Source organism: Macaca thibetana, chromosome 5 (genome assembly GCF_024542745.1).
Source record: "Macaca thibetana thibetana isolate TM-01 chromosome 5, ASM2454274v1, whole genome shotgun sequence".
Classification (NCBI taxonomy): domain Eukaryota; kingdom Metazoa; phylum Chordata; class Mammalia; order Primates; family Cercopithecidae; genus Macaca; species Macaca thibetana.
In genome coordinates, this window is record NC_065582.1 from 124,913,585 (window position 1) to 124,934,511 (window position 20,927).

Consider the following 20,927-nt stretch of genomic DNA (forward strand, 5'->3'; position numbering starts at 1 on the left):
AGTAGTCAAGGCTAGTAAGCCAACAAAGTAGCTGAAGAATGAGGACAGGCAATTCCAAATATGTGGCCAAAAATTCTTCCTTTGACAACTTAAAAGAAGAGCTTCACAGTGCTGGTCTGGAGGTCTTGGGAGAAAAGGAAGTAAAACCTGAATGGTGGATGGATTAATGAAAGTGGGAAAGAAATAGAGGGCATATAGGGGAAAATGGCAGAGGGAAGGCAGGACTAACTTGCAGCTCCCACTCCAATGGAAAGGGCAGCATATAGAGAGGCACATCATCAACTTTTGCTCCAGGAACAACCACAGGAACATGTCAAGGAAGCTGAGAGAATCCACAGACCCTTTGAAGGAGGTAGGTTGCTGCTGCAGGCTCCATGGGACAGCCAGGGAACTGTGAGTCTGTTTGCTTTCTTAGCTAGGAGGCTTGTAACCTGGGACAAGTTCTCAGCCCTGCTCACTGGCTACCTGGAAATAAACTCAGTGTCATTGTGGGGAGCACTGTGGAAGTGAAACCAGCCTTTTGGACTGTGGGCTGCATAGGAGCTAGGTGAGGCCTGTGGCTGCCAGATTTCCCCTACTTCTCTGGTAACCTATGTGACACAGCAGATGCAGCCATAATCACCCTGGGAACATAACTCCATTGAGTTGGGAACCACACCACCATCCCCAACAGACACAGTAACTGCAGCAAGCCCTGCCCAAGGAGAGTCTGAGCTCAGACACACCTAACCCTGCTCCCACCTGATGGTCTTTCTCTACTTGCCCTGGTAGCTAAAGACAAAGCACATAATCTCTTGGGAGCTCTATGGCCATGCCCACTGCCTGGCCCTCCCCATACTACCACAACTGATGCACTCTTCAAAGTGCCACCTCCTGGCTGGAGGCCAACAAACAGAAAACCAGCGCACTTAACAAAAATACAATCAAGGACCCTTACAAAGCCCATTTCATTCCCCTGCTACCTCCACCGGAGCAGGTGCTGATATCAACAGCTGAGAGACCTGAAGACAGATCACACCCCAGGACTCTTTGCAGACACTCTCCAGTACCAACCTGAAGCCTGGTAACTCCAAATTCCAAACAATTCGTCTCTCAGGAAGCTCCATCATTAGAGGAAAGGGCAGAGCACCACATTAAGGGAGCACCCTGTGGGATAAAAGAATCTGAAGAGCAGCCCTTGAGTCCCAGAACTTCCCTCAGACATATTCTACTCAAATGAGAAGGAACCAGAAAAACAACTCTGGTAATAACATAACAGGGATCTTCAACACCCCAAAAAGTCACACTAGCTCACCAGCAATGGATTCAAACCAAGATGCAATCTTCGAATTGCCAGAAAAAGAATTCAGAAGGTTGACAATTAAGCCAATCAAGGTGGCAACAGAAAAAGGTAAAGTTCAACTCAAAGAAATTTAAAAAAAAAGGATACAGAATATGAATGGAAAAAATCTCCAGTGAAATAGATAGCATAAATAAAAAAACAATCACAGCTTCTGAAAATGAAGGACACACTTAGAGAATTGCAAAATGCACTGGAAAGGCTCAGCAACAGAATCAAACAAGTAGAAGAAAAAACTTCAGAGCTTGAAAACAAGGCTTTCAAATTAACTCAATCTGACAAAGACAAGAAAAAAAAAAAGAATTTAAAAAATTAACAAAGCCTCCAAGAAGCTTGGCACTATGTTAAACATCCAAACATAAGAATGATTGGTGTTCCTGAGGAAGAAGAGAAATGTAAAAGTTTGGACAACATATTTGAGGGAATAATCAAAGAAAACTTCCCTGGCCTTGCTAGAGATCTAGACATCCAAATACAAGAAGCTCAAAGAACACCTGGGAAATTCAATATAAAAAGATCATCACCTAGGCAAATAGTCATCAGGTTTTCTAAAGTCAAGATGAAGGAAAAAATATTAAGAGCTCAGAGGCAAGAGCATCAGGTAACCTATAAAGGGAAATCTATCAGGTTAACAGCGGATTTCTCAGCAGAAATCCTACAAGCTAGAAGGAATTGGGGTCCTATCGTTAGCTTCCTTAAAGCAATTATCAGCTAACAATTTTGTATCCGGCAAAACTAAGCTTCATAAATGAAGAAGAGGTGCAGTCTTTTTCAGACAAATGAATGCTGAGAGAATTCACCCACTACCAACCTAGCACTACAAGAACTGCGAAAAGGAGCTCTAAATCTTGAAAAAAAAAATACTCAAAATACACCAAAATAGAATCTCCTTAAAACGTAAATCTCCCAGGACCTATAAAACAACAACACAATGAAAAACAAAACAAAACAAAAAACAAACAAACAAACAAACAAAAACAAGGCATTCAGGCAACAAACAGCATGATGAATAAAATAATACCTCACATCTCAAGACAAACGTTGAATGCAAATGGCCTACATGCTTCACTTAAAAGATACAGAATGGCAGAATGGATAAGAATTCACCAACTAAGTAGCTTCTGTCTTCAAGAGACTCACCTGACACATAAGGTGAGTCTCACATAAATTTAAGGTAAAGTGGTGGAAAAAGATATTCCATGCAAAAGGACACCAAAAGTGAGCAGGAATAGCTATTTTAATATCAGACAAAACAACCTTTAAAGGAAGAGCTATTAAAAAAGACAAAGAGGGACGTTATATATTGATTTAAAAAGCTAGCCCAACAGGAAAATATCACAATACTAAATATGTATGCACCTAACACTGGAACTCCCAAATTTATAAAACAATTACTACTAGACCTAAGAAATGAGATAGACAGTAACACAATGATAGTGGCAGACTTTAATACTCCACTGAGAGCACTAGCTAGGTCTTCAAGACAGAAAGCCAACAAAGAAACAATGGGTTTAAACTATTGCCTAGAAAAAATGGACTAAACAGATATTTACAGAACATTCTACCCAATAACTGAAGAGTATACTTTTTCTTCATCAGCACATAGAATATTCTCCAAGATAGGCCATATGGTAGGCCACAAAACAAGTCTCAACAAATTTAAGAGAATCAAAATTATAGCAAGTACTCTCTTAGGCCACAGTAGAATAAAATTCAAAATCAATGCCACAAGGAACACTCAAAACCATGCAAATATATGGAAATTAGTAAACTGCTCCTGAATAATCATTGGGTCAACAATGAAATCAGGATGAAAATTTAAAAATTATATCAACTAAATGATAATAGTGACACAACCTATCAAAACCTATGAGAAAGCAAAGATAGTGCTAAGAGGAATGTTGATAACATTGAATACCTACGTCAAAATGTTTGAAAGAGCACAAATAGACACTCTAAGGTTACATCTCAAGCAGCTAGAGAAACAAGAACGAACCAAACCCAAACACAGAAGAAAAGAAATAACTAAGATCAGAGCAGAACTAAACAAAATTGAAACAAACAAACAAAAACAAGACAAAAGATAAATTAAACATAAAGGTAGTTCTTTGAAAAGATAAATAAAATTGACAGACCATTAGTGAGATTAACCAAGAAAAGAAGACAGAAGATCCAAATAAGCTCAATTAGAAACAAAAAGGGAGATATTATGATCAATACCATAGAAATACAAAAGATAATTCAAGGCTACTATGAACACCTTTAAATGCACTAACTAGGACTCCTACAGCAGATGGATAGATTCCTGGAAATATGCAACCTTCCTAGATTAAACCAGAAGATATAGAATCTCTGAACAGACCAATAATAAGCAGCAAGATTGAAATAGTAATTAAAAGGTTACCCCCCAAAATATCCAGGACCAGATGAATTCAAAGCTGAATTTTATTAAACATTCAAAGAAAAATTGATATCATTCCCATTGACCATATTCCAAAAGACAGAGAAACAGGGAATCCTCCCTAAATCATTCTGTGAAGCCAGTATTACCCTAATACCAAAACCAGGAAAAAAATAAAAGCAGAAAACTTCAGGCCAATATCTCTGATGCACATAGATGCAAAAATCCTCAACAAAATAGTAGTTAACTGAATCCAACAGCTTATCAAAAAGATAATCCACAATGACCAAGTGGATTTCATACCGTGGATGCAGAGAGGGTTTAACATCTGCAAGTCAATAAATGCGATATACAACATAAACAGAATTAAAAACAAAAATCACGTGATCATCACAATAAATGCAGAAAAATCACTTGGCAAAACCCAGCATCCCTTTATGATTAAAATCCTCAGCAGAATCAGTATAGAAGGTACATACCTTAAGGTAATAAAAGCCATCTATGACAAACTCACATCCAACACTATACTGAACGGGGAAAAGTTGAAAACATTCTCCCTGAGAACTGGAACAAGACAAGAATGCCCACTTTCACCACCTCTATTCCACATAATACTAGAAGTCCTAGCCAGAGCAGACAAAAGAGAGAAATAAAAGGCATCCAAATCGGTGAAGAGGAAGTCAAACTGTCACTGTTTGCTGATGACAGGACTGTATACCTAGAAAACCCTAACGACTCATCCAAAAAGCTCCAAGAACTGATAAATAAATTCAGCAAAGTTTCAGGATACAAAATTAATGTACACAAATCAGTAGCCCCGCTATACACCAACCACAATGAAGCTGAGAATCAAATTAAGAACTCAAATTTAAGAGAATTTACTGCAGAAGAAATAAAATACTCAGGAAATATATAACCAAGGAGGGAAAAGAGCTCTATGAGGAAAGCTACATACACTGCTGGAAGAAATCATAGACAATGTAAAGAAAATGGAAACACATCCTAGGTTATGGATGAGTAAAATCAATACTATGAAAATGGCCACACTTCAAAAAGCAATCTACAAAATTCCATGCAATTCCCATCAAAATACCACCATCATTCTTCACAGAACTAGAAAAAAATTGTACGAAACCAATAAAGAGCCCACATAGCCAAAGCGAGACTAAACAAAAAGAACAAATCTGATAGCATCACATTACCCATCTTCAAACTATACTATAAGACCATAGTCACCAAAACAACATGGTACTTGTATGAAAATATGCACATAGACCAATAAAACAGAATAGAGAACCCAGAAATAAAGCCAAATACTTACATTAAATGGATCTTTGACAAAGCAAACAAAAATATAAAGTGGGGGAAAGGACATCCTCTGCAACAAATGGTGCTGGGATAATTGGCAAGCCACATGTAGAAAAATGAAACTGGATCCTCATCTCTCACCTTATACAAAAATCAACTGAAGATGGATCAAAGACTTAAATCTAAGACCTGAAACCATAAAAATTCTAGAAGATAACATTGGAAAAACCTTTCTAGACATTGGCTTAGGCAAAAACTTCATGACCAAGTACTCAAAAGTAAATGCAACAGAAATGAAGATAAATAGATAGAACTTAATTAAACTAAAAAGCTTCTGCATAGCAAAGGAAATAATCAGCAGAGTAAACAGACAACTCACCAAGTGAGAGAAAATCTTCACAAACTATACATCCAACAGAGGACTAATATCCAGAATCTACAAGGAACTCAAACAAATTAGCAAGATAAAAACAAACAATCCCATCAAAAAGTAGGCCAAGGCAATGAAGAGATGGTTCTCAGAAGAAGATATAAAAATGGCCAACAAATGAAAAAAATGCTCACCATCACTAATTACCAGGGAAATGCAAAGCAAAACCACAATACAATACCACCTTATTCCTGTAAGAATGGCCATAATCAAAACTTCAAAAAATATTAGATGTTGGCAAAAATGTGGTCGAAAAGGAACACTTTTACACTATTGGCGGTAATGTAAACTAGCAAAACCACTATGGAAAACAGTGTGCAGATTCCTTAAAGAACTGAAAGTAGACCTACCATTTGATACAGTAATCCCATTACTGAGTATCTACTCAGAGGAAAAGAAGTCATTATACAAAAAAGATACTTGCATACCCATGTTTCTAGCAACACAATTTGCAATTACAAAAATATGCAACCACCCCAAATGCCCATCAATCAATGAGTAGATAAAGGAAATGTAATATATATATATATGTGTATATATATATATGTACACACATATATATGTCATGGAATACTACTCAATAAAAAGGAAAAAAGTAATGGCTTTTGGAGCAACCTGGATGAAACTGGAGAGCATCATTCTAAGTGAAGTAACCCAGGAAGGATCCAAACATCATATATCCTCACTCATAAGTGGGAGCTAAACTGTGTGGTTGCAAAGGCATAAGAATGATACAACGGACTCTGGGGAAAGGATGGGAATTGGGTGAGGGATAGAAGACTATACATTGGGTACAGAGTACATTGCTCAGGGGATGGGTGCACCAAAATCTCAGAAATCGACACTAAAGGACTTATTCATGTAACCAAACACCACCCGTTTCCAAAACTCTATTAAAATAAAATAAATAAATAAATAAATACTTTAAAAAAAAAAAAGAGGGAGAGAAATAGACACTGTCAAATGAGCATGGAATAGCTAAGTAAGGTGGGCAAACTTGATACCTCCATCCTGCCATCTAGTGGTAAGAGGTCCCTCTGGCACAGGACTCCGTTGTACTGGTTGATGGTTTGGGGATTGGGGACCCCCGCACTACAGGTTCTATGGCCTGTTAGGAACCTGGCCAGACAGCAGGAAGTGAGCAGCAGACCAGCAAGCATTACCGCCTGAGCTCTGCCTCCTGTCAGATCAGTGGCAACATTAGATTCTCATAGAAGCATGAACCCTATTGTGAACTGCACATGAGAGAGATCTAGGTTGTACAGTCGTTATGAGATTCTAATGCCTCCTGATGATCTAAAGTGGAACAGTTTCATCCCCAAACCATCCCACTCCAGCCCACTCTCTGTCTGTGGAAGAATTGTCTTCCGAGAAACTGATCCCTGGTGCCAAAAGATTGTGGAGAGCATTGCTATAGCAAGTTATTCAGCTGCTCTACATCTGACTTCTGTTCATTTCACAGAAGGCTTTCTCACTCATTACCTCATTTACTTCTTGAGGGAGAGCTGTGAGAAAAGTAGCTTTCTCTCTGTTTTACAGATGAGGAAACGGAGGCCCAAACAGATTAAATGATTTGCACATAGTCAAATGGCTCTGACAGGAGAGAGCAAGGATATATTCCGTATTCCATGTGGTGGTATATGCATACTGTATTGAGAAATTCAGGGTGGTGATTGGCTCTTCCACTCACCCCAGGACAGATAAACTAAATATAGAGAAATCTTCACATGGCAACTAAAGGATGCACTCACCCATATCCTTCATATGAAAAACAAATTTAAATAACAACAATAAATAAAAATAAAACAACAATGGTAAAAAATCTGGAAACAGACAGTACAGTCATCACCTCAGTGATATTATGACAGCCCACAGCAAGGAAAACATAAAGTTTAGTAACTAAAAATAACCTTAGGTAACTACTAACTCAACTACCTTCACTTTATAGTTGAAGGAAATATGGGCAAAAAATCCAAGTGGCTTTGCCTGGTTCCAAAGTGAGATAGAGTGAGTTAGTGTGAGAACCAAAGTGTCTGTCTCCTCTGCTTGTTCTTGTTTGAGCAGTTTTGTTTTTTGTTTTGTTTCATTTTTTTCTTTTTAGACAGGGTCTTGCTCTGTCAGCCTGGCTGGGGTGTAGTTGTGCAATCTTGACTCACTGTAGCCTCGGCTCCAGCAATTCTCCTGCCTCAGCCTCCTGAGTAGCTGGTACCACAGGTTTGCACCACCACATCTAGTTATTTTATCATCATTATTATTATTATTTGTAGAGACAAGGTCTCATTATGTTGCTCATCGGGGTCTTGAACTCCTGAGCCCAAGTAATCCTCCCACCTTGGTCTTCTAAAATGCTGAGATTAGAGGTGTGAGCCACCGAGGCTGGTAGAACTTCTTGACATCAGAAATCAATTATTTGTTTTTAAATATTTCTGGAGGGAGGAGCAAGGGAGAACAAAAGAGGGAAGTAAGAGAGGAAGGAACTAAAACCAATTTCTCACAATTTTTATTCTTGTATCTTTTTTTATGACATAATAAATAAGATTGTGTATTAGCCTGTTTTCACTTTGCTATAAAGAACAGCCTGACACTGGGTGATCTATAAAGGACAGGGGTCCAATTGGCTCACAGTTCAGCATGGCTGTAAGACCCCAAGAAACTTACAATCATGGCAGAAGGTGAAGGGGAAGCAACACACCATCTTCGCATGGCGACAGGAATGAGAATGAACACAGGAAGAACTTCCCAAACTTATAAAACCATGATATTTCATGAGAACTCACTCATATCATGAGAACAGCATGAGGGAACTACCCCCATGATTCAACCACCTCCATCTGGTCTCTCCCTTGACATGTAGGGATTATGGGAATTATGGGGATTACAATTCAAGATGATATTTGGGTGAGGACACAAAGCCTAACCATATCATTCTACCCCTCGTCCCTCCCAAATCCCATGTCCCTTTCACATATCAAGACAAATCATGCCTTCAGTTCCCCAAAGTCTGAATTTTTTCTAGCATTAACCCAAAGCCCAAGTCCAAAGTCTCATCTGAAACAAGGCAAGTCCCTTCTGCCTATACCCCTATAAAATCAAAAGCAAATTAGTTACTTCCTAGATACAGTGGGGCTGCAAGCATTGGGTAAATATATGCATTCCAAATAGGAGAAATTGGGCTACAGGCCCCATGCAAGTCTGATATCCAGCAAGACAGTCATTAAATCTTAAAACTCTGAAATGCTCTCCTTTGATTCCATGTCTTGCATCCAGGTTACGCTGATGACAGAGGTAGGTTCCCATGGCCTTGGGCAGCTCCACCCCTGTGGCTTTGCAGGGTACAAACCCCCTTAGCTGCTTTCATGGGCTGGCATTGACTCTTTGTGGCTTTTCCAGGTGCACAATGCAAGCTGTCAGTGAATACACCATTCTGGGGTCTAGAGGGTGATGGCCCTCCTCCCACAGCACCACTAGGCAGTTTCCCAGTGGGGGCTCTATATGGGGGATTCCAGCCCACATTTTTTTTTTCTGGACTTCCCTAGCAGAGGTTCTCCATGAAGGCTACACCCTTGCAGCAAACCTCTGCCTGGACATCCAGGCCTTTTCATACATCCTCTGATATCTAGGCAGAGGTTCTCAAACCTCAGTTCTTGACTTTTGCACACCCACAGACCCAACACCACTTGGAAGCTACAAAGGCTTCTGGCTTGCACCTTCTGAAGCAACAGCCTGAGCTGTAGGTTGGCCCCTCCAAGCCATGGCTGGGATGCAGGGCACCACGTCCTGAGACTACACAAAGCAGCAAAGCCCTGAACCTGGCCCGGGAAACCATTTCTTTTTCCTAGGCCTCCAGTCCTGTGATGGGAGGGTCTACCATGAAGACCCCTGATATGTCCTGATATGTCCTGGAAACATGTTCCTCATTTCCTCGGTGATTAACATTTGATTCCTTGTTACTTATGCAAATTTCTGCAGCTGGCTTGAAATTTCCCTCAGAAAATGGACTTCTCATTTCTATCACATTGTCAAGCTGCAAATTTTCTAAAGTTTTAGGATCTGCCTCTCTTTTAAACATAAGATACAATTCCAGATAATCCTTTTGTGAATGCATGAAACTGAATGCTTTTTTTGGTTGGTAGGCTATTATTGCCTCAATTTCAGAGTCTGTTATTGGTCTATTCAGGGATTCAACTACTTCCTGGTTTAGTCTTGGGAGGGTGTATGTGTCCAGGAATTTATTCATTTCTTCTAGATTTTCTAGTTTATTTGCATAGAGGTATTTATGGTATTCTCTGATGGTAGTTTGTAATTCTGTGGGATCAGTGGTGATATCCCCTTTATCATTTTTTATTGCGTCTATTTGATTCTTCTCTTTTCTTCTTTACTAGTCTTGCTAGTGATCTATCTATTTTGTTGATCATTTCAAAAAACCAGCTGCTGGATTCACTGATCTTTTGAAGGGTTTTTTCTGTCTCTATCTCCTTCAGTTCTGCTCTCATCTTAGTTATTTCTTGCCTGCTGCTAGTTTTTGAATTTGTTTGCTCTTGCTTCTCTAGTTCTTTTAATTGTGGTGTTGGGATGTCGATGTAAGATCTTTCCTGCTTTCTCTTGTGGGCTTTTAGTGCTATAAATTTCCCTCCACACACTGCTTTAAATGTGTTCCAGAGATTCTGGTATGTCGCATCTTTGTTATCATTGGTTTCAAAGAACATCTTTATTTTTGCCTTCATTTCATTATTTACCCAGTAGTCATTCAGGAGCAGGTTGTACAGTTTCCATGTAGTTGTGTGGTTTTGAGTCAGTTTCTTAATCCTGAGTTCTAGTTTGATTGCACTGTGGTCTGAGAGACAGTTTGTTATAATTTTTGTTCTTTTACGTTTGCTGAGGAGTGCTTTACTTCCAACTATGTGGTCAATTTTGGAATGAGTGCGATGTGGTGCTGAGAAGAATATATATTCTGTTGATTTGGGGTGGAGAGTTCTGTAGATATCTATTAGGTCCACTTGGTGCAGAGCTGAGTTCAAGTCCTGAATATCCTTGTTAATTTTCTGTCTTGTTGATCTTTCTAATGTTGACAGTGGGATGTTAAGGTCTCCCATTATTATTACGTGGGAGTCTAAGTCTCTTTGTAGGTCTCTAACGACTTGCTTTATGAATCTGGGTGCTCCTGTATTGGGTGCATATATATTTAGGATAGTTCACTCTTCTTGTTGAATTAATCCCTTTACCATTATGTGATGGCCTTCTTTGTCTCTTTTGATCTTTAATAGTTTAAAGTCTGTTTTATCAGAGATTAGCATTGAAACCCTTGCTTTTTTCGTTTTCCATTTGCTTGGTAGATTTTCTTCCATCCCGTTATTTTGAGCATATGTGTGTCTCTAAGTCAAGGACCAGACAGATTCACTGCCAAATTCTACCAGAGGTACAAAGAGGAGCTGGTACCATTCCTTCTGAAACTATTCCAATCAATAGAAAAAGAGGGAATCCTCCCTAACTCATTTTGTGAGGCTGGCATCATCCTGATACCAAAGCCTGGCAAAGACACAACAAAAAAAGAGATTTTTAGACCACTATCCCTGTTGAATATGGATGCAAATATCCTCAGTAAAATACTGGCTAACTGAATTCAGCTGCACATCAAAAAGCTTATCTACCACGATCAAGTGGGCTTCATCCCTGGGATGCAAGACTGGTTCAACATATGCAAATCAATAAATGTAATCCCTCATATAAACAGAACCAAAAGAAAAAACCACATGATTATCTCAATAGATGCAGAAAGGCCTTCAACAAAATTCAACAACCCTTCATGCTAAAAACTCACAATAAACTAGGTATTGATGGGACGTATCTCAAAATAATAAGAGCTATTTGTGACAAACCCACAGCCCGTATCATACTGAATAGGCAAAAACTGGAAGCATTCCCTTTGAAAATTAGCACAAGACAGGGATGCCCTCTCTCACCACTCCTATTCAACAAAGCGTTGAAAGTTCTGGCCAGGGCATTCAGGCAGGAGAAAGAAATAAAGGGTATTTGATTAGGAAAAGAGGAAGTCAAATTGTCCCTCTTTGCAGATGACATGATTGTATATTTAGAAAACCCCATTATCTTTCCTTAAGCTGATAAGCAACTTCAGCAAAGTCTCAGGATACAAAATCAATGTGCAAAAATCACATGCATTCTTATACACCAATAACAGCCAAACAGAGAGCCAAATCATGAGTGAACTCCCATTCACAATTACTTCAAAGAGAATAAAATACCTAGGAATTCAACTTATAAGAGATGTGAAGGACCTCTTCAAGGAGAACTACAAACCACTGCTCAACGAAATAAAAGAGGACACAAACAAATGGAAAAACATTCCATGCTCATGGATAGGAAGAATCAATATTGTGAAAATGGCCATACTGCCCAAGGTAATTTATAGATTCAATGCCATCCCCATCAAGCTACCAATGGCTTTCTTCACAGAATTGGAAAAAACTACTTTAAAGTTCATATGGAACCAAAACAGAGCTCACATTGCCAAGAAAATCCTTAGCAAAAAGAACAAAACTGGAGGCATCACACTACCTGACTTCAAATTATATTACAAGGCTGCAGTAACCAAAACAGCATGGTACTGGTACCAAAACAGAGATATAGATCAATGGAACAGAACAGAGCCCTCAGAAATGATACCACACATCTACAAACATCAGATCTTTGACAAACCTGACAAAAACATGCAACAGGGAAAGGATTCCCTAGTTAATGAGTGGTGCTGGGAAAACTGGCTAGCCATAAGTAGAAGCTGAAACTGGACCCTTCCTTACACCTTATACAAAAATTAATTCAAGATGGATTAAAGACTTAAATGTTAGACCTAAAACAATAAAAACCCTAGAAGAAAACCTGGGCAATACCATTCAGGACATAGGCATAGGCAAGGATTTCATGTCTAAAACACCTAAAGCAATGGCAACAAAAGCCAAAACAGACAAATGGGATCTAGTTAAACTAAAGTGCTTTGGCACAGCAAAACAAACTACCATCAGAGTGAACAAGTAACCTACAGAATGGGAGAAAATTTTTGCAATCTATCCATCTGACAAAGGGCTAATATCCAGAATCTACAAAGAACTCAAACAAATTTACAAGAAAAAACAAACAACCCCAACAAAAAGTGGGCAAAGGATGTGAACAGACACTTCTCAAAAGAAGACATTTATGCAGCCAACAGACACATGAAAAAATGCTCATCATCACTGGACATCAGAGAAATTCAAATCAAAACCACAATGAGATATCATCTCACACCAGTTAGAATGGCAACCATTAAAAAGTCAGGAAAAAACAGGTACTGGAGAGGATGTGGAGAAATAGGAACACTTTTACACTGTTGGTGGGACTGTAAACTAGTTCAACCATTGTGGAAGACAGTGTAGCAATTCCTCAAGGATCTAGAACTGAAATACTGTTTGACCCAGTGACCCCATTACTGGGTATATACTCAAAAGATTGTAGATCATGCTACTACAAAGACACATGCACATGTATGTTTATTGCCGCACTATTCACAATAGGAAAGACTTGGAACCAACCCGAATGTCCATCAGTGATAGACTGGATTAAGAAAATGTGGCACATATACAACATGGAATACCATGGAGTCATAAAAAAGGATGAATTTGTGTCCTTTGTAGGGACATGGATGAAGCTGGAAACCATCGTTCTGAGCAAACTATCGCAAGGACAGAAAACCAAGCACCGCATGTTCTCACTAATAGGTGGGAATTGAACAATGAGAACACTTGGACACAGGGTGGGGAACACCACACACCAGGGCCTGTCGTGGGGTTGGTGGGGGTGGAGGGATAGCATTAGGAGAAATACCTAATGTAAATGACGAGTTAATGTGTGCAGCACACCAACATGGCACATGTATACCTATGTAACAAACCCGCATGTTGTGCACATGTACCCTAGAACTTAAAGTATAATGAAAAAGAAAAAAATAAACTAAATGCTTTTAAGAGCCCTCACATGCCTTCTTGAATGCTTTGCTTCTTAGAAATTTCTTCCACTTGTACCCTAAATAATCTTTCTCAAGTTCAAAGTTCCGCAGAGCTTTAGGGCAGGAACAAAATGCCTCCAGTCTCTTTACTAAAGCATAGCAAGAGTCACCTTTATTCCAGTTCTTAACAAGTTCCTCATCTCCATCTGAGACCACCTCAACCTGGATTTCATTGCTCCTATCACTATCAGCATTTTGGTCAAAGTCATTCAACAAGTCCCTAGAAAGTTCCAAACTTTCCCATATCTTCCTATCTTCTTCTGAGCCCTCCAAAGTGTTCCAGCCTTGGCCTGTTACCCAGTTCAAAAGTCACCTCCACATTTTCAGGTATCCTTATAGCAGTACCCCACTCTCTACGGTACCAGTTTACTGAATTAGTTCATTTTCCCACTGCTATAAAGAACTGCCTGAGACTGGATAATTTACAAAGGAATGAGGTTTAATTGACTCAGTCTCACATGGCTGGGGAGGCCCCAGGAAACTTCAATCATGGCGGAAGGCAAAGGGGAAGCAAGGCACCTTCTTCATAAGGTGGGAGGAAGAAGAATGAACATGCAGGAGGAACTGCCAAACACTTACAAAACCATCAGCTCTTATAAAACTCACTCACTGTCATGAGAACAACATGGGGGAAACCGCCCCGATGATTCAACCACCTCCACCTGGTCTCTCCCTTGACATGTGGGGATTATAGGGATTATGGGATTATAATTCAAGATGATATTTGGGTGGGCACACAAAGCCTAACCATATCAGACCATAATCAGAGTGAACTGAAACACTTTTGCAAAGATAGGATTTCAATTTTAAGATGTATTATCCAAGTTGTGGCCAAGCTTTCTTCTTTCTAACTCTTAAACTTGAGAATATTTACAACCATGTTTATTACAATGTAATTACAATGGGAAAAATTTGAAAACAATTCATTTACCCAAAAATAAGGAATCAGCTCTATGAATTATAATAAATCTCTTTCATGAAAAAATATACAATTATTTAAATCATGTTCTATAAAAATAGAGACAAAGGTAGTTGTCTACAATACAGCATTAATGAAAGATGGAATATAAAAATTCCCTACATAGAATGTAATTCCAATTTTGTATTTAAAAGTAGAGATGAAGAGAATAAGCCAAAATAGTAATGGTGGTAATAACTCGTAACAGTGAGTTATTACGACTGGCAAGAGATACTACAAGTGTTTTAAATTTTCTTCTTTATACTACTCTGTATTTTCTAGGTTTTTCTAAAATGTACATTTATTGATTCTATTTATAATCTCACAAAGAATAAATCATAAATTTAAGCTATTGTATGATACTAACCAGTGTTATCAAGAACATGTAGAAATGGACATATGCTCTGTTAAGAGCACATAGTACTACTAAAATTGCATTTTAGAAGTACAATTTCACATTATGACCCAAAATTTGGCTATCACTCTCCTAGAAAGTTATCCTAAGAATATTTAAGAGAAGTATGTAAGAATTCAGAACATTTGGATCTAAGAAAATAATAAGATGCATAGATTACATATTTCATAACAAATCCCAGCAGTCTGTTCAGTAACCCATAATTAAATATCTTAATATTTCTCTAACAAATATATAAAGTGTAAAACTGAGCAGGATAAATAAAGACTATAAATAGCCTTCTGTGAGTTCTAGACAGGTGGTGACACAAAATGAATTTTCACCAAACACTGGAAAATATATGTGGTTTACATAGTTTTTTAATTGCCAGAATTATAGAAAAGAGAATGCAGAGCTTTGCATCAAGAGATGTTCATCAGAGCATTATTTATTATGCAATTAAGTGTATATTAATAATGAATTAGCTAGGAGTAGTGGCTCATGCCTATAAACCTAGCACTTTGGGAGAAGATTGAGTCCAGGAGTTTGAGACAAGCCCGGGCATCATGGCAAAACCTTGTCTCCACAGAAAAATACAAAAATTAGCTGAGTATGGTGGCACACACTTGTAGTCCCAGCTACTTGAGAGGCTGAGGTGGGAGGATCACTTGAGCCTGGGAGGCGGAGGTTGCAGTGAGCCAAGATTGTACCACTGCACTCCAGCCTGGGTGGCAGAGTGAGACTCTGTTTCTAAAAAGAATAATAATAATGGATTAGTTTAAAAGAAACTATGGTAATAGTAATACAATTGAATAATATTCATCCATTGAAAGGATGATATCAATTAGTATTCATTTAAATAGAATGAACTTCATTAACATATTATTGAGTGAAAAAGTAAGCTGCAAAATGAAGTTAGCAAGAATTTCTGTTTCTTGAATAATAAAGTAGACATAGTTTCCCCTGTTCCTTTTACAAAGTACAACTAAGAACCTTGTACATTATAAATGAAAGGAATGTAAGAACTCTGAAAGGTGGGAAGAAGTCAGACTGGTTGGGGACTTCAGGACCCCAAAAATGATACAGTGGTGAACTTGCTGGATTTGCTTTTTGCTTCATCCCAGAAAATTATATTCTGTAAAAAGACAACTGCTTTCCTCCAGGAAAACACCACAGAAAAACTCTGGCCTTACTCCTGTTCAGGCCAGCACAGTTTGAGTGAGGAGCCTCGGCTTCTAGCCTTAATAGGCTGTAATGAAACATTCCAGCACTCCACTAGATAGCAGAGAAAGCCAAGTAGGAAGCTGGTACTTTCATCTTCACTGGCTGGTAATGAGGCCCACTTAATATGATGACAGTAAGTACCATGTGGGGAACCTACTTCCATTCCCATCCAGCAGTCATAAGGCACTCATTACCCTCTCTCCATGGTGGTGTAAAAGGGTGCCTAGTGAGAGTCCGGACTTTGACAATTGATCATTCAGCAGTAAGGTTTCCACCCCAATCAAGGAGTCACCAGAGACCACCGGATATCTACAACTCCTACTCCTGTTCATGAGGCAGAAGAAGACTACCATCTGTTGGGTATCAACAGAGGCCAAGTGGGGAACCTGAAGTTCTATTTCCATACGTGTGAAGTCATAATGAGGTGGCAGCACCCTTCTCCTGCCAGAGTACTATCCAAAAATGTCAATTAAAACAGAAGGTTACAGCTAGATACCATGCCTCACAACATAATATGGGCATATCTAGGTTTCAGTAGAAAATCACTCATCATATGAAGAACCAGAAAATCTCAACCTGAATGAAAGGACAATTAATAGATGCCAACACCAGGATGGCAAGGAAGTTACAAATGTCTGACAAAGTTCCAAAAGGAGAGAAGAAAAAAGGTAGGGCTGAAATAGTACTTGAAGAAATAATGACTGGAAATTCCCAAAGTTAGCCAGAAGTGTAAACCTAGAGATTCAAGAAGCTGAGTGAATCTCAAACAGGACAAACTCAAGAAAATCCACACACCAAGGCACATCTGAAAAATAAACACAAAGAAAAAAAATCTTCAAAACAGTGAGAGAGAAATGACTGCTTATTAGAGGAAAAAAAAAACAAACACACACAGAAAGACAGCAGATTTCCCATCAGACACCATGAAGAACAGAAGGAAGCAGCACAATACTTCTCACAAGCTGAGAGAAAAGAACTGGCAAACGAATCACACCCAGCAAAAATATGCATCAGAAATGAAGAGGAAATCAATACATCATCAAATGAAGGGAAAGTAAGAGCAGACCTACCAGACCTATCCTAAAAGAATGGCTAAAGGAAGTGCTCTAAAAATAAAGGCATGCTAAAAGAAGAAACCTTGGAACCTCAGGAAAGAAGAACACAGTAAACAAAAATATGAACAAATACAACAAGCTTTGCTGCTTCTTGACTGAAGCAAAAATTATAACACCAGTTGATACGTTTCTAAACATGTGTAGAGGAAATATTTAATACAATTATATTATAAATGAAAGAAGAGAAAGGGACATAAATGGACATAACAAATGGACATTTACTATACTTTATTGAAGCTCATAAAATAAAAACACCAGTAGGCTGTGCTTTAATATATGATATAATACTTAGAGCAGACAGTAAAAAGCTATACAAAGAGAAACATTCAAAAACACTATGGATAAATCAAAGTAGAATCGAATAAAACCTTTCAGTATCACACAGAAGACGGAGAGAATAAATGAAAACAAAACAAAACAAAACAAAAAAACAGAAAGAACACACAGAAAACAAAAAATGGCAGAATTAAGGCCTGATAGATTAATAATTACATTAATATCAATGGTCTAAATATATCAACTAAAAGGCATTGATTGGATTAAATGTTCTTTATAAGAAACTCACTTCAAATATAGTGATATAGGCAGGTTTAAAGTAAAATGATAGAAAAAGATATTTTATGCAAACATCAATCAAAGTAAAGCAAGAATGGCTACATCAATACTAAATAAAGTAGACTTTAGAGAAAAAAGATTCCCAGAGCCAGAAAGGGGCATTATACAATAATAAAAGGGTAAATCCACCAAGATGACATAACAATCTTAAGTGTCGATGTACCAAATAGCACAGTTGCAAAGTATGTGAAGCAAAAGCTGATAGAAAAAGGAAGCATAGATAAATCCACAATTACAGTTGGAAATCTCAACATTCTACTATCAACAATTGGTAGAACAACTATACAAAAAGGCCAGGCGTGGTGGCTCCGCCTGTAATTCCAGCAGTTTGGGAAGCCGAGGCGGGAGGATCACTTGAACTCAGGAATTTGAGACCAGTCTGAACAACAAGGCGAAACACCATCTGTACAAAAAATACAAAAATTAGCCAGGTGTAGTGGCTCAGGCCTGTAATCCCAGCTACTCAGGAGGCTCTGGTGGGAGGACTGCTGAAGCCCTGGGGGTTGAGGCTGCAGGGAGCCATGGTCATGACACCATATTTCAGCCTTGGTGACAGAGCAAGACCCTGTCTCAAAAACAGACAAACAAACAGAACTATAGAGAAAATCAGCAAGGATATAGAAGAACTCAACAACGCCATAAAACCATCAAAATATAATTGGCATTAAAAAATCAGAATATATATTATTTACAAAAGCCCATGCATGAGCATATACCAAAACAAACTATAACCTGAGAGATAAAACAAACCCCCAACAATTTAAAAGAATTGAAATAATACATAATGTATTTTCTGACCACAAGGGAAACGAACTACAAATCAATAAAAGAAAGATAGTAGTAAAACCTTCAAATACTTGAAAACTAACATATGTCTAAATAAACCATGGAAATACATTCATTAGTTTGCTCCTTTCTGCCTGTGGATGCTGCCAAGGGAGAGTCACTAAAGTCTCTCTTCCCACTGCCATCATGTCTAAGTCAGCATCTCCCAAAGAGCCTGAACAGGTGCAGACAGCTTTCAAACAACCGATGAGAGTCTGAGGAGGCATTCAGAACAATGGGGAATTCTCATGGACTGTGTGGTAATGAGAGACCAAAACACCAAGTGCTCCAGGGGTTTTGGGTTTGTCACGTGGAGGAGGTGGATGTAGCCATGGATGCAAGGCTACATAAAGTGGATGGAAGAATTGTGAAACCAAAGAGAGCTGTCTCAAGAGAAGATTCTCAAAGACCAGGTGCCCACTTAACTGTGAAAAAGAAATTTGTTGATGGCATTAAAGAAGACACTAAAGAACATCACCTATGGGATTATTTTGAACAGTATGGGAAAATTGAAGTGATTGAAATCATGACTGACCGAGACAGTGGCAAGTAAAGGGGCTTTGCCTTTGTAACCTTTGACAACCATGACTCCATGGATAAGATTGTCATTCGGAAATAACACACTGTAAATGGCCACAACTGTGAAACTAGGAAAGCCCTGTCAAAGCAAGAGATGGCTAGTGCTTCCTCCAGCAAGAAGTCGAAGTGGATCTGGAAACTTTGGTGGTGGTTGTGGGGTGGTTTCGATGGGAATGACAACTTTGGTTGTGGAGGAAACTTTAGTGGTCATGGTGGCTTTGGTGGCAGCCATGGTGGTCATGGATATGGTAGCAGTGGGGATGGCTATAATTGATTTGGTAATAATGGAAGCAATTTTGGAGGTGGTGGAAGCAACAATGATTTTGGCAGTTACAACAATGAGTCTTCAAATTTTGGACCCATGAAGGGAGGAAACTTTGGAGGCAGAAGCTCTGGCCCCTAACGTGGTGGAGGCCAATACTTTGCCAAACCATGAAACCAAGATGGCTATGGTAGTTCCAGTAGCAGCAGTAGCTATAGCCGTGGCACATTTCAATTCCTGCCAGGAAAGAAAACTTAGCAGGAGAGGAGATCCAGAGAAGTGATGGGGAAGCTACAGGTCACAGCAGATTTGTGAACTCAACCAAGCACAGTGGTGGCAGAGCCTAGCTGCTACAAAGAAGACATGTTTTAGACAATACTCATGAGTCTGGGGAAAACTTGAGGATTGCATTTATGACTAATGGTACAACAGATTATTTTAGTTTCTGTTCTGTGGAAAGTATAAAGCATTCCAACAGAGGGTTTTAATGTACATATATATGTTTTTGCACCCATGCCATTGATTGCTAAATGTGATAGTCTCATAATGATGCTTAATAAATATGTCTTTTTAAAAAATAAATAAATAATATTTATAATAGCATTTAAAGAATTAACACGAATTGGGGAAAAGCAAAACTAAACCCTCTCCCAGCAACAGAAAAGGAGGAACCACTTTCCAATTCATTTTATGAAACTAGTATTGCCTTGATACCAAAATAAGAAAAAGACGGTTTTTAAAAACAAAAAGAAAGAAAACTACAGACCAATATTTCTCATCAGTATAGATGCAAAAATCCTTATCAAAATGTTAGCAAATATAAGTAAGCAATATGTAAAATGATTAAACAACATATTCAAATGAAGTTTATTTCAGAAATACAAGGTTGGTTAAGTGGTTGAGAATCAATCAATATAATCCACCATATTAGCAGACTGAAGAAGAAAATCACATCAATTAATTCAGAAGATGAACTTAACAAAGTTTAACACCAATTTATAATTTTTAACTCTTGTAAAAACAGGTCTACAGGGTAATTTCCTAAACTTGATTTTTTTAAATCTACAAAACTCTGTATCTAACATGATACTTAATGGTGAAAAACTGAATTATTTACCTCTAGACCAAGAACAAGATAAGGATTTCTGCTCTCAGCACTCCTATTCAATATAGTGCTGGAAGTTCTAGTCAGTGCACTAAAACAAGAAAAATAAATAAACGGCATGGAAATTGGAAGAGAGACATAATGTAAAATAGTACAGTCATTCTGGAAAACGATTTGACAGTTTTTAAAAAAAAAAAAAACTAAACATGCAATTACCACAAGACCTAACGACTGCACTCCTTGGTATTTACCCCAGAGAAATTAAGAATTATGCTTATAAAAACACCTATATACAAAGGTTTGCGGCAAAATTGTT

General features: G+C 38.4%; 1 pseudogene; it reads left to right on the forward strand.

The window, feature by feature from the left end:
* Window positions 1-246: 246 nt before the first annotated feature.
* LOC126954433 (heterogeneous nuclear ribonucleoprotein A1-like) lies at window positions 247-19,518 on the forward strand (annotated as a pseudogene).
* The last annotated feature ends 1,409 nt before the right edge of the window (window positions 19,519-20,927 follow it).